A 24,288-nucleotide genomic window follows, 5' to 3' on the forward strand; every position below is an offset into this window, starting at 1 on the left:
TGAAAGCCATCTAGGTGTTCGTGTCTCTTGAGCATTAGCTGGACTCCTTACTTGGTACCCTGCAAAAAATGCTGCACTTTCCCTCACCACAACCCAGTGTAGTAGATTGGCTTCACTGCACGTGTATGCACGGACCCAAATTTGGTTCTAACAGAAGGTGGCAGTTTTCCAGCACTGGAACAGGTCTCCAATGCTGGGATGGTGGGACAGATATTTTGTACAGAGCACACATGGACTCACCCAGAACTGAGTTTACCCTGAGTCTGACTGTCCTAGGTCCTTTTCCCAGAAAGAAACTCCTGTCATTGAAAGCTCCCTTCTGCTCTATCACCTCACAAAACTTTCTGCCATCGAAAGATGATCTTCTAGAAATCTTTCTTATAGGCTAAACTTGTATTTTCCAGCCCATCTTTCTTCTGTTGGTGAGCTCATCCTTGTTCTCTGGCATCATATATTTAAATGAGATCTTGTATATAAAATACTAAACATAATGCTTGGCATTTAGTACTCAAGAACTGTTAGCTGAACTATTATGGGTAATGACTTCAGATTATCATTAGCATTTACTTCATGTTTTTATTCTCCCACATAATTCTTAAACCTCAATTCCCTGTGCCATGATTTGCATGGTTCCAGCCCTTATCTCTTATAAATATCTGACTATGTGGTTATGGCTACACATTTAGGAAAGTATAGTGAAAATAATCCCAGAGGAAGTCAAGATTTATAACTTTCTTAATAGAACACAGTAATTTCCCTAGAAGATATGACATTGCAGGATTTTACACTTGTTCCCAGAGTAATTTGTAACAAATCTTGTAGATGACAGCCATGGAGAGAGTCCAAGTTTATACCACCTCAAACAACAGATTAGGAATGTATCTACCCTCTACACGGAGGGATGTTTCCAGATGCCGTGTTTGGACTTGTGCAATTGGAGCTAATAATTCAATAGTACATCTGGGAGAGTAGAATATATTAAGTGAAGATGTGTGAAAGATCTCACTTACGATGTGAAGGGGTTGTAAGTTTTCAGATGCTTCTGCTATGGCTACTGCAGCAAACAAATTTGCTTGGGTATCAGTGCTGAAAATGCACCTTGCATGATGCAACACGACATTGTGCCCTAGAGATACTCCATTTGCTATTCAGTACACAGATACTTAACCCAGAAGTTACGACAGAGTCACAGCATTCAGCCAGGGCTACTCTGAGTAAGCAGAGGATGAGTAACTAGGCTGCTTCTTTTGAAATCTTACTACATTTTGGAAGCCTGATTCTCAGAGAGAAAGAGGCCAGATTCTCAGTCAGTTTTTAAGTTCACAGATTTTAAGTTGTTTTGAATGAATTAAGCCATCACAGACAAGTTCTTTCAAAAGCTTAGATGAAAGATCCAGAAAGTGTCAGTGCTTAAAGGTTTAGTTTATTTTTAATCTTAAATATGCAGGGATATTTATATGTATTAATAGACAAGACACTAATAATCTATTTCTTGATCTTTTGCCAGAAAGGCATTTTCATTAAATTGAAGTATTTTGATAATAATATTGATCTTAGTGAAGACGAAGTTGAAGTTCTCTTGTTTCTTTCAATTAAACTGACTGCACTAAGATAATTGTAAAAGTCAGGTGCAAAATTAACAAAAAAAGCTGGGAAGTTGTAAAAGAATGTAAGTAATGTAGAAGTACACAAGTAGTGCAGACCTAAATAATGTAACCTTTCCTTAATGGCTATGTTTTCCTTGAGTTATTTGGCTAACTACAGAAGATTAACCTGACCTCATAAACCTCAGTAAGATCCACTGACTCATTCCATGACATTAAAATGTCACTTTTTAAGAGCATTATTTTAAGTACCTTTTTCTTTTACTTTGGAAAAAATACTTCAGAGTAAAAACTCCTAATGCAAATTAAATCAATAAAATAAGTCACCTCTCCCTAAGTTTGTGGGGAAGCACTTTTCTTTTTTGTAATCATTTGGATCGACTTTATTCATTCATTAAATTCATCAGATGATTGCTCAGTTCTTTTGGAAGAAAGTCAAATAGAAAGGTATGAAGAGGTTGAATAAATATAATTTAATAATTCCATAATATGTGGGGGAAGACTGGATTGGGAAATAATCCCTGTTATAAAGTAACGATTATTTCCTTGTAGGTAGAAGATATGCCTAGGCCAGTCTCTAGAGAATACTATCATAACTAAAATACCAACAGAAAAATTGGTTTCCTAATTTAGATATGTTCTTCTATGTAAATCATTAAAATTCCCATTCTAGCCAGCTAAATCCATGAGTTATTTCCAAACATGTGCAAAATGATGGAGTGGATAGACCACTTAACTACAATGTTCCAGGTCTGTCACTATGGGATTGTGAATTGGGACACAGTTAGTTCATCTCTAAAATTGGATTGAAGAGTAGTGAACAAAATACACACAAACACTTAAATGATTTTCTTGTCTGTTGCCATATTGTTCTTTGTTCCCACAACTGAAAGAATGGCAGCATGGTGTTTTGCACACTGTAATGTGTAATATAGCTGAGCAAAAATGTTGAAGAATATGTGATGTGTAAAACTGGTAGTTACTAAGTTTACTATGATGGTATGAAAGGAAAATATCAGTTGATCAGATTCAGTTAAAGAGATATTAACAACATTAAACTACTATATAATCAAACTCTAGCTAAAAATTTGAGTTATCTCAAGAGATAATACCGATAAGTTCATGTTTCTTAATAATTTAGATGCTATTTTGTTCATGTTTTACCTACAGCCATTGTTTATATTAGTCTTAATATTTTCAATACAATTTCTCATTTTTTCTGTATTTGTTAAGGCAACAGGAAAATTGCAGTTATCTTTTTGCATTCATGAGAAAACTAGGCATAAAGATCATGAAGGAGCTTTGCATTAGAATTCAACTAACAACTCTTAATTTCATCTAGCCATTAACCAGTTTGGTGACCTAAAAGAAGGCATCTAATTTCTTCAAATTTCATCCTCCTAAAATTTCATATGGGAATAATGCCAAATCTTTCTCCAGCAGTTATCCTGAGTATATTGGGGTATATATTATATGAACTTCCATAGAGAGGGTAAACAAATACACAATATAAGATCAAATTTATGTGAAGAAAGTTAGGAAATCAGAACAAAACCATCAGGTTTTGACACGATAATGTATCATCAAGTTTGCTAACCATTTGATCAGAATCTTGTCAACACATACAAACTAAATTTTAAAGTAAAGATATTTCATAGAAATGTAATTTGCAACTAAACAACTTCAGAACATCCAGATAGGGTGCATTGCATGCCTTTGTACCAGTGAGTACTCAAGCAATTGTAGTATCAAATGGGAACATAAAAAAAGTCAGTATGTACTTAAGATAAACAAGTCTTTGGTTTTTGCCCCATGTCGTGTGGTTATTTCTACATAGATGTAGTTATAGAGATAATGTCAATGAAAAGAAGGATTTTTTTGAAAAATCAACTTAAGACCCTATACCTGGATCATTGCCAGTTCTTAATAATATATATAAAACAGGTTGTAGTTAATGGAAATTTACTAGGATAAAATAGTAGACTCCAAGTGTTAAAATGGAACAAAATTATCCCCAAACATTAATATTTAAAAGATTGATTAATATGTGTCCTTGACGGAGAACAAATTGTGATTATTTATAAAATGATATGTTTCTTCTTATGAATGTGAAATGAGACTAACAGCTTAGTAAAGCTTTTGATAAATTATTATTGCTTAATTAAGTGCAATTCCCACAGGAATTTTTTTTAATAAATTTATTTATTTAACTTATTTTTGGCTGTGCTGGGTCTTTGTTACTGCACGGGGGCTTTCCCTAGTTGCGGCGAGGGGAGCTACTCTTCCTCGCAGTGCACGGGCTTCTCATTGTGGTGGCTTCTCTTGTTGCAGAGCATGGGCTCTATGCGCGCAGGCTTCAGTAGTTGTGGCACGCAGGCTCAGTAGTTGTGGCTCACTGGCTCTAGAGAGCAGGCTCAGTAGTGGTGGCGCACGGGCTTAGTTGCTCCACAGAATGTGGGATCTTCCCAGACCAGGGCTCGAACCTGTGTCCCCTGCATTGGCAGGCCGATTCTTAACCACTGCACCACCAGGGAAGTCCCTCCCACAGGATTTTAATACAATTTGTCCAAAGCTCCATGCCAATTCTGTAACCATTTAAAGTGGCGTCATAGTCAGAGTCCAGAGTTGAAAATAGAGAGCACAGTGCAGTGCTTGATTAATTTGAGTAGGCCCACTATTGTAAGTGGAGTCCTACTGAGCACATTGGATGAAGTTGACAGTTTCTTTGAAATATGGTTCACCCGTAAAGTTTTCAGTTTTTAAAGAGAAAACAGTTTCTCAACATTTTTTAATTATAAATTTTTCCTTATATTACATAAGCACATATTTACACATGTAATAGAATTGGTGGGTTTGTTTTAAAGTATAACTTAATGATACTTCCAGAAGCATACTCTCCCAAACATTTAATTATTGTTCCTATATGATACCTCACACTGTATTCATCCTATTATTTTATCATTTATCACATTTTGTTGTAATTATTTCATGTCTGTGTATTTCTCTTCTCTTTTCTTCTTTGAGCTACTTCAAGAAGAAACTGTTTTATTCATCTTTTCTTACCCTTGGTAATTTGCTTCATGCCTAGAATTGGAAGATGTTCAGTAATTTTTTAAACATATGCATGAAAAATATATTAGGTACATATCTTTAACTTCTATATTAAATAAAACCTATTAACTTCTGTCTTTCAAAAATGGTATTTATTGGGCTTCCCTGGTGGCGCAGTGGTTGAGAATCTGCCTGTTAATGCAGGGGACACGGGTTCGAGCCCTGGTCTGGGAGGATCCCACATGCCGCGGAGCAACTAGGCCCGTGAGCCACAACTACTGAGCCTGCACGCCTGGAGCCTGTGCTATGCAACAAGAGAGGCTGCGATAGTGAGAGGACCACGCACCACGACGAAGAGTGGCCCCCGCTTGCCACAACTAGAGACAGCCCTCACACAGAAATGAAGATCCCACACAGAAAAAATAAATTAATTAATTAATAAACTCCTACCCCCAACATCATCTTAAAAAAAAAGGTATTTATTAAATTATTCCATGTCTTTTACAGAGTCATCTGATGATGCTGTATAAAATACACCTCCTTTCTCTTTCCTCACTGTTACTCTCTGCTTTTCACGTTGGAGGTATCTTCAAATGTCTGGTGTTCTTTGGATGTTCATTAACATTTAAAAGTGGAGTACAGAAGCTGTGTGTGCCAAGTTGTACCTACCTAAGAGTGGGCTGCATTAAAATTGATGGGTCAGTGAACCGCAGATTCCTTGGAATGTATCTATTATCTGGGACTGTTCAATTACTACAGAGAAGAATCTTCCAGCCTCTTTTATGGAGGCATTCTGGGAGTAGTATGGGATAAGATAACAGAGGATTCCACTCTTTATTATGCAAAATTTCACTTAATCTTTCTGTGCTATGCCTCTGTGCCTGGTGTTTTCTGTGCAGAAAATCTCTGGTGCAATTTTCCTAGAGAATAAATCTCCAGTCTTTTTCATGGGGTGAGGATAGAGAAATTACTGCCTGGCTACAATGCATAGTCACAGGACCTAGGCATAGTTTTCCATTATACACACAAGACTTCTAACCCATACATCTGTTTTCAGCACTGTGCTACACTCAGCACTTAAGATGCCTTGTGCCAGTTCTGAGCCTCTCATGGGTGTAGTGGGGCCAGCTACCATTCACCTATCTGCTTTCAGTTTTCCCATGTCCTAGTAAAATATGGAAATCTCATGTCTGCTCTCCTGTTGTTTCATTCCTTGTGGCTTAATGCCATTGTATTTTTAAACTACCATTTTAGCAGGGGTGTTATGGATAAATGCACAAATACATGTTTACCTAATCTTTCAAAGTTAAAGAGTATCTCTGTAAAATAGATAAATGTTTGGCCCTAATTATTATACACTATTATATACTATGCTATGTTACAATATAATATTACAACATACAAAATTTATATGTCGTTTTTCCTTTTCTATGTTGTTGTCAAAACTGAAACTGTCCATTTAAGTTGATAGAATAATAATAATAATAAAGAATTATTTGCCCTCAGTTGCATATGTATACTTTTCTTGCTCTTTCCCTTCTTTTTGAGACTCCAATTTCTATTAGTCTCCTATTTTCTATACATATAGCTCTGTTTTCCTTTTACTTTAATTTTCTTTTCTAAGTGGTGATACCACAGTGAGAGGGTTATGTTATTGTGTAATAACATACTGTTGGGCTTCGGGTCAGCTATTTATGCTTATCATTTTTTCATATGTTTTCTTCTATATAATGAAAAATATTTACTATTCTATAGCTGTTTGATATAAATGAAATAGAAAGATTTTTTTAGCTACCTGTTGTAGAATCTAGAGCCAAAACTTTATTAAGTAACAAAATTTGGATTATTCTGTTGGCAAAACTTTCAGTAGAATATGGCAAATTGGTAGTAATCATCACTGAATGATAATGATTTTTACTATTACTTCTACTAACAGCTACCATGTTTTGAGTCCAACACCATGTTGGGCACAAGCACCTCACATGTAGTGTGAGACTAAGAGAAATATAGCAGTGTCCCTATTTCACAAATAGAGAAAGCCTCAGAACTTAGGGAAGCTAAATAACTTTTATAGGGTTAACCAGCTAGTAAGTGGCATATATTGGATTGAATTCATGTTATGACCAATTCCAAAGTATGCTTTTCCTCCCAAAACACCATTAATAAAAAACAGTTGTGTATATTGATTTTAATTTTAAAATCAAGTGTATTATTAATAGTAGTTGTGTGGTCCTGTATAGTATGTATTTTAAAGTTTGAGTTTGTGTTTTTATAAAATCTCTAGGATAAGCCTACCAACTCCAATTCTAGCCTGTACCTTGTTATTCAGCCCTGTCCCTAGGCCTCTTCTCTCCTTTCTACCCTTTCCCTGCTTCTTTGCTCTTTCACTGACAATCTTATACCCTAGTGATTGGCCTTTTTGTTTAACAGCTTCCTTGAGATGCAATTCATGTACCATAAAATTCACCCATTTAAAGTTTACAATATTCAGTTTTTAGTATATTTAGAGTTGTGTGTTTACTTCATTTCTCTGTACCTAGCAGTAGAATTGCTGGTCATATGATAATTCTGTATTTAACTTTTTCAGGAACTGGCAGGTTGTTTTTCTAAGTGTCTGCAGCATTTACATTCAATACAGTGGTTCCAATTTCTTCATATCCTTGTCAACCCTTGTGATTATCTGTCTTTTTGATTATAGCCATTCTACTGGGTGTGACATGGGACCTCACTGGGGTTTTGATTTGCGTTTTCCTAGCAACTAATGGTGCTGAGCATATTTTCATGTGCTTATTGGCCATTTGTATATTTTTGGATAAGTATCCATTTGTATCCTTTGCCCATTTTTAATTGCATTATTTGTTCTTTTATAATTGAGTTGTAAGAGTTTTTATATATTTTAGATACAAGTCCCTTATTTGAAATATTATCTCCAATATTTTTCTCCCATTCTATTTTTTTTTAACTTTCTTGCTTGGTGTTCTGGGAAGTTTTTAATTTTGATAAAATTTAAATTATCTATTTTTTCTTTTGTCTCTTGTGCTGTTGGTGCCATATCTAAGAAGACCTTATTTAATCCATGATCATTAAGACTTACTTTTTTATCTTCTTCTAAGAGTTTTAGCTCTTAAAAAATGCCATAGTCACGTTTCAGTTAAAGTATCTTATGATTTTCGTAGGGGAGAGATTTCTTGGATCTGAAACTTGCCACCACAACTTATTACCTACTTATATTTGGGATATTTATTCAATTTCTTCAATTCTTGGTGTTTGCCTCTATACAGTGGAGACAGAATTTCCTCCCACTGTACAGATTTAATGTAATTAATTATTACATTAATTATTATATAAGGGAGAAATTAGTTAAGTCATATAAGGAGCCTAGTATATGGTATATAGAAAACATCTGGTATATAACAAAATTCCAGTTAAATATTAGGCATTACACTTGTTGCTTTAAAAAACCGACTCCAGAGAACTCCTTGCCCAACACCATTTTGGTATTGTTTTTGCTTTTTTACATACCATACACTCTTTTATTTATTATCAGGATTATTTGTCCAATTAAAATTTCACTTCTTAGAGCCCCCTAACTTTCATTTGTTGCTTTAATCCCTCTCAGAGGTTCATGTCATAAACTTACTTCTGCTATATTGGATAAACTCTTTCAAAGATGCCTATCTAAATCTGGAGGATATGTAAAATCTATCCCAGTGTTTCTTAAACTTTAAAATGTAATTAGACTTATTATGCTGATCACTTTGTGTGTGTACAAAGATTGAATTATTATGTTGCAAACTAATATAATGTTATGTACCAATTTTTTTTGTTGTTGTTTGTTTGTTTGTTTTTGCGGTACGCGGGCCTCTCACTGTCGTGGCCTCTCCCGCCGCGGAGCACAGGCTCCGGACGCGCAGGCCCAGCGGCCATGGCTCACCGGCCCAGCCACTCCGTGGCATGCGGGATCTTCCCGGACCAGGGCACGAACCCCCGTCCCCTGCATTGGCAGGCGGACTCTCAACCATTGTGCCACCAGGGAAGCCCTCTTTCAGCATTTTAAATATATCATGCCAGTCCCTTTTGGCCTGTAAAGTTTCTGCTGAAAAGTTAGCTGATAGTCTTATAGGTGCTCCCCTATCTGTAACTAGTTATTTTTGTCTTGCTGCTTTTAAGATTCTCTCTTACCTTCAACTTTTGACATTTTAATTATAATGTGTCTTGGTGTGGGTCTCTTTGGATTCATCTTGTTTGGGATTCTGAATCCTAGACTTGGATGTCTGTTTCCTTCATCAGGTTAGTGAAGTTTTCAGCCACTATTTTTTCTAGTAACTTTCCTGTGCCTTTTTCCCATTCTCCTCCCTCTGTGACCCATTAATATGAATGATAGTTTACTTGTTGTTGTCCCAGAGGTCTCTTAAACTATTCTCATTTTTTTAAATTCTTTTTTCTGTTTGCTTTTCCGATTGGATGATTTCTACTACTCTGTCTTTTAGATCACTGATTCATTTTTCCACATCTTTAATCTGTTGATTCCCTCTACGGTATTTTTCATTTCAATTATCATATTCTCCATTTCTTATTGGTTCTTTTTTATTTTTTTTTTTTGACATTCTGACTGAATTCATTCATTCTTCTCCTGAGTTTGGCGAGTATCTTTATGAGTGTTATTTTAAACTGTTTACCTGGTAAATTGCTTATCTCCATTTCATTTAGTTACTTTCCTAAGTTTTGTCTTATTCTTTCATTTGGAAGGTATTCCTTTGTCTTCTCATTTTGCCTAAGCCTCTGTGTTTGTTTTTATGTCTAGGTTTATCTGTTACATCCTCTAGTCTTGAAAGAATAGCCTTATGTAAAAGTTGTCCTGTGGAGCCCAATGGCACAATGTCCCCTGGTCACCAGAACTAGATGCTCCAGTAGTATTTCCTGCATGGGCTGCATGCATCTTCCTATTGTGGTTAGGCTGTGATTGCTGCAGGCACACAGGTAAGCAGAGTTGGTTTCCAGGCTGGCTGGCTGTAAGGCTCAGCCACAACAGCTGTCAGAATCCTAGTACACTGGCTCCTGGTGCAGCTAGTACATGGCTCAGCCATGACTGCTGCAGGTGCCCTGATGGGCAGGGCTGGCCACACCATAGTGGGGGCCACCTTGGAGAGGCACTGGTGCTAGCTGGGGTGGCCTGCCAGATGGGGCAGGTAGGAACTGCTTTGGAAAGGCCAGCTGCAGTGGGCAAGTTGGGCAGGGTGGGTCCCCAGCTGGGGTGGGGTGCACTGTATTAGCTTAGTTGAGGGGGAGTGACAGGAACAGTATCAGCCGACACCAGCTAGCTAGGTGGAAGGAGAGTAACAAGGTGCCACCAGTGCTTCCATCCGCAGAGGAAGTTCCAGCAGGTCCCTGTCCCTCTGCACAAGCCCTAAAATTAGTGGGTCAGTCTTCTCCTATGATCCAGGCACTTTTCAAGCTGTTGCCTCTGAGCTGGACCATGGAGTGAGTGAGTTTGTGCATGAGTCCTTCAAGAGCCATGTCTCAGTCTCCCACAACAATCTGGCTCTCCTGGGTGTAAGCCCCACTAGTTTTCAAATTCAAACCTTATGAGGGCTTATCTTCCTGGTGCAGGTCTCCCAGTCTGGGGAACTGATGTGGGCCCCACATTCCTCGCTCCTCAGGGGAAACCTCCACCATTGTGATATCTCTCCCACTTATGGTTTGCCAGACTGGAGGTGTGGGTTCTGACTAGACCACGTCTCTGCCCCTCCCACATGTCTCAAATTGGTCTTTTCTTTATATCTTTAGTTGTAGAATATCTGTTTTACTAGTCTTCAGGTCACTCTCAGAGACAGTTGTACTATATGTAGTTGTAGTTTTGGTGTGTCTGTGGGACGAGGTGAGCTCAAGACCTTCCTACTCTGCTCCCTTGTTCTGGACACTTGTCATTCCTTGTCTTCCTGTCCTTCCCTGCACACAATGCTGAGAGCTAAAATTTGTTTTCCTTTGTCATAAAACTGACCCTCGACTTAAAAATCTAACCCTGTTTGCTACGTGTATGCCACTGTCTGCAGTTACTTTGCTTCTTTCTTTTTTTCCATCATATTCTCTCATTTTCCTCTCTTCGTATGTGGTCTCTGTTCTCCTCCCTGCTAACCATGATCTAGGTCTGCTTGATGTATCTCTAGGTTGTACCTTCCTCTACCAGATGCAACCACCATGTATTTTTCTGTTTGTACAGTGAAGGCAGCTAAGTATAGAGAATACCTTCCTATCTCCTCATTCAAAATAAATATTTAATTAATTTTTGAAGCAGAAAAGGATTTAAAATAAGTATATTTCTATTGTTTAAGAAACTAATTACTTAAGAAATTTTAGAATGGCGTATATGATAATATAAAACTATTTGATGTTAAATTTTTAGAAAACATGACAACTTCACAAAAAATAGCTGCAGTTTTGTTAGAATAAAATATATCAGTCTTGCTTTGATATTTCAATAAGATAATGTTCAGCCAATCTTCTGAATAAAATGTTCAGAAATACCCTTAAAATGAACCAAAACAACCCTAATTTCCAGTAAATTGAATATTACTAATTAAATAAAAGCATGGCCATGATATTTATTTTGTCATGCTTCATATAATAACCTGTAATTAAGAAAACGTTTGATACACAAATAGTAAAGCTGGCATGATAGGACAATATTTGTGATTAGCACGTACCATGTCAGACGGTTAACACATATTTCTAGTCTGTGGCAACAACATATGCAGTTTCCACTAATTTTAAGCGAATGTAAAACTGCAATACTTTTCTATTTCAGGTAAAATTATTTGCAATTAACTTGAAGACAGATAGGCTTATCACTGGTATTCACGAGCTGCAGCATAGCTTTGCCAGACATCCCCCCGTTTAATGTCTGCATTATGTATATTAGAATTTAATAGGCCAGTATATACATAAACTTCCATAATTTTATATGCATAGTAAAAGCCAAGAACACCCACTTAATATGGACAATTTAAAAATTCATAATCTTGTTAGCCACTGGGCAAATCAAGGTAGTCAATGAAAATCTGTCAGACTGGTTTTTGGATTAACTTAAACTATTTACATATTAATTCGCTTGCATATCTGATGATCATAATGTAAACTTAATCAAAAGACAGCCATATTCTTTCCAAAAGTGTACATCATGGGTTAATCACATGTCATTGGATACCTGGGTTTAGTTCAACCTCTGTCATCCAGTTATATAGCTTTAAATATTAATATGAAGAGGTTGGATTCATTGTTTTTCTAAGGTCTTATTCTGGTTTAAATTTTTATGATTTCATTGAATTTACCATTATTTGACTGGTTTGTATTTGCACAGAATTATGATATTTATGGTGCTGTTTGTTTCCTCCTACATATTTTAATTGCATTAACATAACTCTCACTGGGAGGGCACAGTCCCATCAGCTTAATGAGTCTTTTCGTGTGTAGTTAAGTGTAATAGGTTATTGGATACTTTTTAATTCTATTTTTTTGTGTGTAAAAGTTAAAATCTCATAAATATAACTGCAAAAAAGGTAGCTTCTCATTTGCACCATCTACAATGTTGTGTAAGTAGTTTGTTTCCAGAAAGAAAACATGCTTATTATTACCTATTACAGGCTCATATGGAGTCCAGAAAATGGTGTGAAACTTTCTTTACCTTTCCTATTGATTTTCTTCATTTGGTACTGGGCAATCTAGGAGGCTCTTCTCTATCTAACCAATGACTCCTTTTTGCCAAAAGTAGAAAGTTGAGGAGAGGGTTGGACAATAGAGAAAGGATTTACAGGGAAAAGAAAATCCTTGCTTTCCTCATTACTATTTAATTCTGTTGAAAAAGATAGAAGCATCACTCTGAGTACAGCAAGTCCCCTACATACAAACGTTCAAGTTGCGAACTTTCAAAGACGTGAACATGCATTCGCGTGTCCAATCGCATAAGTTAGTTCATCTGTCTGGTGTACGCTGTCACGTGCATGCATCCTCTACAAGTGGTTGTGCTTTTGTGTACCTTACTGTATAGTACTCTATAGAGTATCATAGCACAGTATCTTTATTTCAAGCCCACGATGTCCAGAAGGAAGCGTAAAAGCAGCAGTATATAGCCGATTGTGTTAGGTGCGTACCTAGGCTAACTGCAGGACTTTCGAACAAATTGGACTTATGGACGTGCTCTCGGAATGGAATGGAACTTGTTCGTATGTAGGGGACTTTCATGTTATTTAAAGAGCTTCTAATGCGCCAGTATAATTAAGAGTCTTTTTCATTATTTTTTTTTATCAAAGATAATTTAATCTAATTCTGGTTTTCATTTTAGACTTGAGAAGACACAGCTACATCAACCTATACTTTTTTGCCTTTTCCAGGACTTTGGATGATGTTGCATTTTACTCTTGGACCTCTAACTGCTATCCAAACCTTCACAATCACTTGATAGCTTGAGTGTTTCTTCCATTTCCTTTCCTTTCCTTTCCTTTTTCTTTTTTTAATCTTGCCTTCCTTGCCTCCTTCCATCCCTCTCACTTCCTTCCTTCTTCCCCATTACTGTGGACATTTACTCTATTATCCTTAATACACTTAATAGCTAGATAATTTAGCATCTCCCTTTGGAGAAAGGAAACTGCCTTTAAATTTCGTACGGTTTTGCAAAACTTAAAAACATATAAGAAGAACCAACTAAGCCCAAAGTTAGCAAAAGGAAGAAATGACAAAGATCAGATTAATTTATGACAAAGGAGCCAAGGGTAAACAATGGGAGAAAAGGTAGCCTCTTCAATAAATGGTGTTGGAAAAACTGGATAGCCACATGCAAAACAATGATAACTGGACCCCTATCTTACACCATATACAAAAATCAACTCAAAATGGATTAAAGACTTGAAAGTAAGATGTGAAACCATGAAACTTCTAGAAGAAAACAGGGACTAAATTCCTTGACTTTGGTCTTGACAATGACTTTTCAGATTTGACATCAAAAGCAAAGGCAAAAAAACAAATATCAACAAGTGGGACTACAGTAACTAAAAAACTTCTGTACAGCAAAGAAAACCATCAACAAAATAAAAAGGAATTTACAGAATGGGAGAAAATATTTGTAAATTATATATCTGATAAGGGGTTAATATCCAAATTATATAAAGAACTCATAAAAATCAATAGCAAATTTGTGTATATATGTATATATGTATAACAAGTGTATATATGTCCATGCCACTCTCTCACTTTGTCCCAGCTTACCCTTCCCCCTCCCCGTGTCCTCAAGTCCATTCCTGTCTTGCCCCTAGGTTCTTCAGAACATTTTTTTTTTTTTTTTTTTTTAGATAACTAGTGGGAAGCAGCCACATAGCACAGGGAGGTCAGCTTGGTGCTTTGTGACTACCTAGGGGGCAGGATAGGGAGGGTGGGAGGGAGAGGCAAGAGGGAGGAGATATGGGGATATATGTATGTGTATAGCTGATGCATTTTGTTATAAAGCAGAAACTAACACACCATTGTAAAGCATTTATATTCCAATAAAGATGTTAACAAAAAAATCAATAGCAAAAACCCAAACAATCTGATTAAAAAATGGGCAGGGGAGCTGAAGAGACATTTTTCCAAAGAAAATATACAAATGGCTAACACGTACATGAAAAGGTGCTCAACATCACTAATCATCAGGAAACTGCTAATCAAAACCACCTCACAGCTGTTAGAATAGTTATTATCAAAAAGATGAGAAATAACAAGAGAATGTTGGTGAGAATGTGGAGAAAAGGGAATCTGCACTGTTGTTGGCAATGTAAATTGGTGCAGCCACTATGGAAAACAGTATGGAGGTTCCTCAAAAGATTAAAAATAGGGGCTTCCCTGGTGGCACAGTGGTTGAGAATCTGCCTGCCAATGCAGGGGACACAGGTTCGAGCCCTGGTCTGGGAAGATCCCACATGCCGCGGAGCAACTAGGCCCGTGAGCCACAACTACTGAGCCTGCACGTCTGGAGCCTGTGCTCCACAACAAGAGAGGCCACGATAGTGAGAGGCCCGCGCACCACGATGAAGAGTGGCCCCCGCCTGCCGCAACTAGAGAAAGCCCTCGCATAGAAACGAAGACCCAACACAGCCAAAAGTAAATACATTTTTTTTAAAAAGAAAAAATAATTAAAAATAGAACTACCATATGATCCATTCTCACATCTGGGTATATGTCTAAAGTAAATGAAAATAGGATCCCAAAGAGATATTTGCACTCCTGTGTTCACTGCAGCATCATTCACAATAGCCAAGATATGGAAACAACATAAACATTCATCAACAGATGAATGGGTAAAGAAGACATGGTATATATACACAGTGTAATTTTATTCAGCTATTAAAAAAAAAGAAATCCTGTCATTTGTGACAACATGAGTGGACCTTGAGGGCATTATGGTAAGTGAAATAAGTCAGGCAGAGATATACTGTAATATCAAAGCTGAACTCACAGAAACAGAGTCAAACGGTGGTTACCAGGGGCTGGGGTCGGGGAAATGAGGAGATGTTGGTCAAAGAGCAAAAATTCCAGTTATAAGATGAATAAGTTCTGGGGATTTAATATACAGCCTGGTTACTGTGGTTAATAATACAAATTATCGACTTGAGTGTTGCTAGGAGAGTAGATCTTTAAATATTCTCCCCACAAAAAAGAAATGGTAGTTACGTGACATGATGGACGTGTGAGCTAACGCTATAGTGGTAAACATTTTGCCATATATAAGTGTATCAAATCAACACGTTGCATACCTTAAGCTTACACAATGTTTTATGTCAACTCAATAAAGCTGGAAAAAATAATAAAATTATAAAAGAAAAGAAGTTAAAAACATGAGAGGATCACAACTATATGATATATCATAAAACATCTATTATTCAATATAATTTTAGTACTGAATGATGCTATGGCATTCAAGTTTTTGAAAATCAGTAATTGACCTATGTATTCACTCATGCATTTATTTATTTATTTATATATCTACCCACAAATGTTTATTGGATATCTGTTATATGTCAGTTATTGTATTTGCTGTAACACAGTAATGAAAAATCATAGTCGCTGCTCTTGAGGAGTTTATAATAGAGTTATTAATACCATTTTTAAAAACTAGAATAAGTAAGAAAAAGTAAAATTGTATTCTGTGAACAATCTAGATAAGAGAGATTTTATTATGTACACTGGCAGACATTGTTAGTTGTCTACCAAAATCTATTTCCTCCCTTTTTTGCTATTATTGTTCTCTTATTTCGTTAGGAGCAACAAGTAGCACAGTCCTGGGCCATGCATACTGTTTGTTTTAATCCAATCTCTAGAATCCTGTCCTCTGCTTTTCTGATCTCTCTTGCATCTAAGAGTGGCCAGTGAGACCGAAATGATAGTATATGGAGGGGTTTCTGCAAAGGCTTTTCCTTTCTTGAAATAGGGAACAATGGTGGCCAGCAGCATTTGTTCCCATTTTTTTTTTGCATTGAAAAAAGACAGGTATCTGGACCTACAGCAGACATATTGCGAGCATAATTTGGTTTTCATGAGAAACAAATTAACACACTAAAGGTGGTGCAGCAGAAAGACAGAAAGAGCTATTCCTTGACGATGTTATTGAGCAACTGAACTGACTATAGCCACCTCCTACCTTCAAACCTCTCATTATGTGAGAAAAATAAATCCCTATTAGTGCAAGTCATTATAAATTGGGTTATCTGTCACTTACAGTGGAACAAATTCCTAGTAGATACACATATACAAAAGAATCAATAGGGATGTAACAGAGTAACATAAATTAAAACCAACACTTACAGAACAAATTTTGTACTCCTAACATTCATGCGAATTAAGTGGGTCATTGGTAAGAGCTTGGAAATCATTATCACATTAATTTTTGGTTATAATTGGGTTTGAAATATGGTACAAAATGTCAAGAATTTATTTTTAATAGAGGGTATAATCTCTTCTGTAGAGATCAATCATAGTGGCTACACATTAACATTTTATTTCCTACTATCCCTTCCTCCAGAACTAAAAACAAGTTTATCAACTAGGGATAAAGAAAGTTTACTTGAACTTTGAAGGTATTGAAGGATTCTTTGAAATAGGATTTTCAAAAGTAAGGCATTTTATTCTTGTTTACTGAATCATGAACTATGATACTTTGTTTATAAGATTAGAGACATTTTGGGAAGAAAGAGATAGGCCAAGCATAGTGATTGCAATTATATGCTGTCATATAAAAGGAAAGTTCCAATTTGTGTTTTCAATTCCATTTCTTCATAGAGAACATTAGGTATGTGAGTTATTAGGGAATCCTTGCTTAACTAAAAACCTGTTTTGGTTTTATTATCAATACGAAGAACTCTATGAGATGTCTATATTTATTTATGCTTTAGAGGTACTAGTAGTATACAACATTAAGTAGTAGTGTTAATTATGAGGTCTCATAACATGAGCATTTTCCACATTTTTGAAAGAGTTACCTGCAAATAAGCTGCTATCATTTGGAGGGCTTTTATTCAGTGAAAGTAGATGACAATTGTCATGGGTGTAGGTTGAAGGCATATGGAGATGTCTGTATATGTTATTTATAGCTATGATAGTAAGAAAATCCAATAACAGCTGTAAAGAAAACCCCACTATAACTTTGAAGTGTTTTATGTTACTGATGCCTGAGGACTCATGGAAATAAAGTGAGAGCTAATTGAAGTTACTTGGAAGTTCATTTACCTTTAGAATATAGTCCTTTAAGTCGGGAATGCTCAATTCTACTCTGGTAGCATTCTGTTATTAACACACACTTGTTAAGCATGTGATATGTTCTAGGTACTGCTGTCCTCACTGAACAAACAGATGATATACACCACTGCTGGTTGCATGGAACTCATAGTGTATTGGGGAGAAAAACACTTAAAAATAATCACACCAGGAAAATAGATGTATGTGGGTGGCTCTGCAAGATCACGGAGCAGAGTCCCTCAATCTGTCGGGGGAGTTGTGGGTGGAAGGATGGCCGACCACCTTCCTGCTTTCACATCTTCTATCTTATTCAAGGCTCACGTCTCCATTTGAGCTCTTGATTCAAACTTACCCCACCTCTTCTAGGACCTTTCGAGCAACATTTATTGTTCCCTTTCTTATCTATATATTCAAATGTTTCTTTCTACGTTCTTTCTCTCACAGTCTAAACATGCTCACCCGCATCTTAAAAATAAAAGATGGCTTGTCATGGGCCACTCCACAACTATTCCCAGTTTCACTACCATGAAGTGAACACTTATGCCTACAGTTGAGGACTTTACTTCCTTTCATTCCACTCGTTTCTCCACACTTGTAATTTGGGTTTTATTCTGAGTGCTGCACTGAAACTGCCTTGTCTACAGTGGGAAACGGCCCATGTAGATTGCAAGCTCCATGAGATATGCACTCTTTCTGCCTCCTGCATTGTCTGTCGCAACCTGCACAACCTCACCTGGCACAAAGTCAGAGCGGTGATAAATGCCTGTGAATGAAAGAGTGATATCTTTTCTTACTTCCTGTGGTATTTTCAACTTCTTCCTCATTTTCTTCAGATCATTCTTGTCCTCCTTGGTTTCTGATACTCCATTGTCTCCATTCTCATATTACTTTCCTGGGCATTTCCTGTACTTCCTTTATTGAATCACATATTAAATATTAGTCTTCTTTCTGAATTTTATCTTTTATTATTTCTTCTTCTCACTCAATGTATTCCCCTATAGCTGTTGTGGTTCTCAAATTTATATTGCTATCAAAAAAGTTACTTTGAGAATATCCAAGGCTTACTTGACACATCCGTTTATATTTCCTACATTTGCTCCAATCAACATGTTCAGATCTTCTTGAAGAATTATTCCACCTCCAGAATTTCCTGTATAATAAGAGTTGGTGTATCCAAAACCCAGAAACCTAGTAATCACTGTGAATAATGATCTTCTTTCCTGACCCCTCTCCCCAGGCCAAAAATCACTAAGTCTTATAGGTTCTATCTTCTTATTATGTCTGATATCTGACTCTTGAATCCATCATAGCTTCTCATATGGCTACCAAAGTAGATTTTTAAGAGTCCCCTGACCTCAGTCATGTGCTTCTTGAATTCTTTCTACACCTGTATCTTGAATGGACTTTCTAAAGCATAAAACTGGTAATGTTATATCTCTAACTAAAATAGTTCAATGACTCCTTTAGGATGCTGTATCAGAAAATTTAACACTATGAAAAGATGCTCAGTGTCACTAATCATCAGGGAAATGCAAATCAAAACCATAACGAGATAACACTTGACACCTGTCAGAATGGCTATCAACAAGAAGAACACAAATAACAAATGTTGGCGAGGGTTTGTAGAAAAGGGAACCCTTGGGAACTGTTGGTGGGAATGTAAATTGGTGCAGCCACTGTGGAAAACGGTATGGAGGTTTCTCAAAAAACTAAAAATAGAATTACCATATGACCCAGCAATTCCACTCCTGGGGATATATTTGAGAAAAACCAAAAACACTAATTCAAAAAGATACATGCACCCCAATGTTCATAGCAGCATAATTTACAACTGCCAAGATATGGAACAACCTAAGTTTCCATCAACAGATGAATGGATAAAGAAGTGGTATATGTATATATATACGATGGTATACTACTCAGCTGTAAAAAGAAAGAAATTTTACCATTAGCAACAACATGGATGGACTTGGGAGGCATTATGCTAAGTGAAATAAATCAGACAGAGAAGAACAAAAACTATGATATCACTTATATGTGGAATCTAAAAAATACAACAAACTAGTGAGTATAACAAAAAAGAAGCAGACTCACACATATAGAGAACTAGTAGTTACCAGTGGGGAGAGGGGAGGTGGGGAGGGGCAATGTAGGGGTAGGGGATTAAGAGGTACAAACTATTAGGTATAAAATAAGCTACATAAAAAAAAATTTAATTGAAAAAATAAAAACATGAGCTACAAAGATATATTGTACAACATGGGAAATATAGCCAATATTTTATAATAACTGTAAATGGAGTATAATCTTTAAAAATTGTGAATCTCTATATAATATACTTGTAATATATAGTATTATACATCAACTATATCAACTTCAATAAAAATAATAATGCTGCTATTTAAAAAAAAAGAAAATTTAACACTATGTCTAAATGGTAAAGTAAATTAACTGGATCATCACATTAAAATACAGGGTGAGCCTTATGCATATTTTCGTGCTTTTCTTTTAACTCTCCCTACCACTTCATTAGCTTCATTCTCTTTGTTCAGTTGCAAATGGAATAAGGATATTCCTTCCTCAGAAGGGGACCTCCAATCAGTTCTCACAACCATTTAAAAAAGGCCTGTAGCTTCATGCTAATTGGGTCTTCTTTGAACAAATACTTTTGGATAAGGAATTGCAGTGCATTGATTCATTTAGGTCTTGGTTATTGTCTCTTACTGAACCAACCACTGTGGCAAGGGGAGTGGGAGTACCTTGATGGTTGAGACCAATCATGGTCCACCCCTGAACTTGGGGTGGAGTGATCTTACTCACATAGCGGCCATATAATGGAGATAGAGTGGGTGGGTGTAGGACAAACAATCACTATGTCCCAGATATGTCACAGGTCTTCTGTAAAGTGACCTGCTGGCCTATCTGTTTTTATCTTTTGTGGAATGCTTGTCTTCACTGTGGTTTTATGCATAAGGTTTTATGCATTCTCTTGAACACAGCAGTCTGTTTACTGCATCTGTGTCTATACTCATCTGCTCTCTCTGCATGAAGGGCAAACTTTTATTCCTTGTTGAAAGGTGAGTAGAGACATCCCCTTTATGAATCTATTTGTGATGCCTCGTTCCCTAGGTAGAATGTGTTAATTCCCCAGGACTTCTTCTCCCTTCCCTTTTACAATACACTGGCCATATTGTATGGCATTTATTTATTTTTTACACGCTTGAATTTTAAGCCTTTTGAATCGGGGAAGTTTCCTCAGTTGCCTTGTAATCCTTAATACTAATACGATGTCTGGCATCATAGTAGATAAGGCTCATTAGAGTCAGGGACAAGAAATGCCACTTTCTCTAAAACTTTAGGCATAAGCACATTTCAAAGGGAAATATATTTTCCAGTGAAAAGTTTTCAGGTTTCCAGTTTCAAATGTGTAGTCAAGATCTGGAAGAAAAGAACTACTTTCAGGTAAGGCAGCACAGAGAGAGAAAAAATCTACACTGTTTTGGCAAATAGAGACAAGAAGCACTCTAAAATAGATGAAAACTTGGAATGGATGGTTAAGAAAGTTCTGATTTCTTACTCTCAGTTTCTTGATTGTTGGGGGAAAGTAGCATAAACCTCGGTAAATGTCCCAGAACCCAAGCTGGCAGCAAACATTTCAGTAAAGGGGTAGTATAGCTAATGATTCTCACTTGTAAGAATAAATAAATATCTTACCTCCATTTCTGCTGGTAGTCAAAGTCTTCAGATTCTCCTTATCAAAATGCCATCACCTCCCTTGTCCTCAATATCAAATAAGTCATTAGATCCTATTGATTCTTCCCTAGAAATGTCTCTCATTTTGCACTTGACAAACAAGGCTCTATGAAGGAATAGCGAAGGTAGAAAGTAGTCGTTCTGCAGAGAAAGTAAATTATGAAAGGGGAGATGATTTCAGAAATGTCTTAGGAGCCACAAGTAGAGAAAGTAGCCAGGACTGTGAGGTAGTGGATAGACTTTAAAGGAAGAAATGTAATAAATGCCTCATCAATAACTTCCTCAATTCACTGAAACCCTTCCATTATTTATATAAAGAGAATACTACTTTAGAATTTTTCCTAGAGAAAGTAATTTATCCATTTTCTAGGTATTTAAGAATTTTGGAAAGCTAGGAAGTCTAGAGTGCTTCCTTCATGTTCTTATTGATGTCCTGCTCCTTACTGAAATGCAGTTTCTATGCAAAACAAATAAAACTGCCACTACCAACACAATTGTCATATACATAATCACTCTCCAAATGGCCTTTAGTGAGTGTTCATATATAAAACAAAGAAGGTAAAATGTTGATCAGTTCTTTTTAAAATGTTTTTGATTACATGCCTGCTTTGATATTTTAGGTGGATATCTTTCAGCAAAACAATAAAAATACCTTGAGCTTCTGGAATTAAATAAGGTATTCTTTGAAGATATAAGGAAAAAGTGGTAAAATAATTTCAATACTTTCCCTGAGACAAAGAAATAGTTCTATTTCATACAGATGGGGAACTGGGAAGACACAATTATAGTTCTCATAAAGAAGACCAAATAATCTATTCAAACAGATGATTCCTTCAGTGAATCTATCTGACTGAGGAGGTGTGAGCAACAGAATGCTTTGAGCTCTGTAAAAAAAGACATTGCATACATGAAAAAATGCTCAACATTGCTAATTATTAGAGAAATGCAAATCTAAACTACAATGAAGTACCACCTCACACCAGACAGAATGTCCATCATCAAAAGATCTACAAACAATAAATGCTAGAGAGGGTGTGGAGAAAAAGGAAACTCCTACACTGTTGGTGGAAATGTAAATTGATATAGCTACTATGGAGAGCAGTATGGAGGTTCCTTAAAAAATTAAAAATAGAGCTACCAAATGCTACAGCAATTCCACCCCTGGGCACATATCCAGAGAAAACCGTACTTTGAAAAGATACATGCACCCCCCACAATGTTCATAGCAGCACTATTTATAATAGCCAAGACATGGAAGCAACCTAAATGTCCACTGACAGATAAATGGATAAAGAAGATGTGGTATACATATACGATGGTATATTACTAAGCCATAAAAAAGAATGAAATAACACCATTTGCAGCAACATGGATGGACCTAGAGATAATCATACTAAGTGAAGTAAGCCAGACAGAGAAAGACAAATATCATATGATACAACTTATATGTGGAAGCTAAAAAAATGATACAAATGAACTTATATACAAAACAGAAATAGACCCACAGACATAGAAAACAAACTGATGGTTACCAAAGGGAAAGAGGGGGAGAGGGATAAATTAGGAGTTTGGGATTAACATATACACACTACTATGTATATAAAATAGATAACCAACAAGGACCTAATGTATAGCACAGGAAACCCTACTCAATATTTTGTAATAACTTATAAGGGAAAAGAATTTGAAAAAAGAATATGTATATATAACTGAATCGCTGTGTCGTACACCTGTAACTAACACAAAATTGTAATTCAACTATACTTCAATTTTTTTTTTTTTTTTTTTGCGTTACGCAGGCCTCTCACTGCTGTGGCCTCTCCCATTGCGGAGCACAGGCTCCAGACGCGCAGGCTCAGCGGCCATGGTTCATGGGCCTAGCTGCTCTGCGGCATGGGGGATCTTCCCGGACCGGGGCACGAACCCATGTCCTCTGCATCGGCAGGCGGACTCTCAACCACTGCGCCACCAGGGAAGCCCTATACTTCAATTTTTAAAAAAGACACTGCATAGAGAATGTTAATAAGCACCTATCTTGCTTCAAACAATAATATTTAACGTATTGATTAATTTTCAACATTTAAATTTTCTATCTAAAACAAGCCCACCTTGTGCTAATAGGACAATATCCAAGCAGAGAGCACCATTCATATCATTTTGTCTCCTATTACATGCCCTTGAAATAGGAGTTAAAGCAGACTTCAGATCACTGTGATCTGCAAAATGTTTTGCCATCCTGAACAGTCTCTCAAATGTCACACTCATGGCAATTAGATGTTTTAAGAAACATAATTTTCTGCTTCTGAATGACTCTGAATAATAAATAAGTAAACAATGAGATAATGGGCTCAAATGATGTAGCACACAATATTCATCTTTTTTTCAAAGCTCCAACACAGCCCTAGACACTAATTTCATTCCTTGGCTGTGCATCTGAAAATAACTACCAGAATACACTTCATGCTTGAAAGAATTAATTTGTGAAAATCTGTGCATGGGGCCTGAGCTGGCAGTGAGCTGGAATAGTACTTAGAGCACCTTCACTTCACTGACAGGGACCTAACGACTTTCAGAATGTCACATGGTCCGGCAACTAGAATCCCATTGTTCCCTGTATATATTTAAAAATGCTAGGTTAGTGTTTAATAAAGATGTGAAATGTGAATTGTTTCTATAAATAAATTTAATAATACAGGAAGTCTTATTAAAGATATATTTAGATAGAGCCTTTCACTTAGGATAAACAAATTCCCTGTCTTATTTAATTTGCCCTTGAAAAGAAAAGAAAATTTGACCAACTATTTTCTGATTTTTTTTTTCTTTAAAGAGTTTATGTTTCTCAGATTTTGGAAGGGCGTTGCCCACATATCTGAAGCTCTAAATCTAAAAATCATGAGGTATGAATATTTTGACTGTTCAGTATTTACAGCACATAATTATATTTAATGACCATAATAATCTTGATTTATCAATAAATGGGTAAGTGTATTCCGAGTACTTTTTTAAAGAAAGTAAGAACATATGTAATGCATTTTAAAATATGGCACTGTAAAATTCTTTAAAATAGATCTCAATGCTTTGAAAAAGATACTTTAGTAACCTTATACCATGTTCAAAAAGA

At 36.4% G+C, this 24,288-nt stretch overlaps 1 long non-coding RNA gene across 1 annotated transcript in view; it reads right to left on the bottom strand.

The window, feature by feature from the left end:
- The window catches only part of LOC116753228, a 146,715-nt gene that overhangs the window by 33,403 nt on the left and 89,024 nt on the right, over positions 1–24,288 (bottom strand). The window contains exon 3 of the long non-coding RNA XR_004349721.1: positions 21,129–21,308. This is a non-coding gene — a long non-coding RNA (uncharacterized LOC116753228). The remainder of the gene's footprint in view (positions 1–21,128; positions 21,309–24,288) is intronic.

The sequence above is a fragment of the Phocoena sinus genome, chromosome 4 (assembly GCF_008692025.1).
Source record: "Phocoena sinus isolate mPhoSin1 chromosome 4, mPhoSin1.pri, whole genome shotgun sequence".
Taxonomy (NCBI): domain Eukaryota; kingdom Metazoa; phylum Chordata; class Mammalia; order Artiodactyla; family Phocoenidae; genus Phocoena; species Phocoena sinus.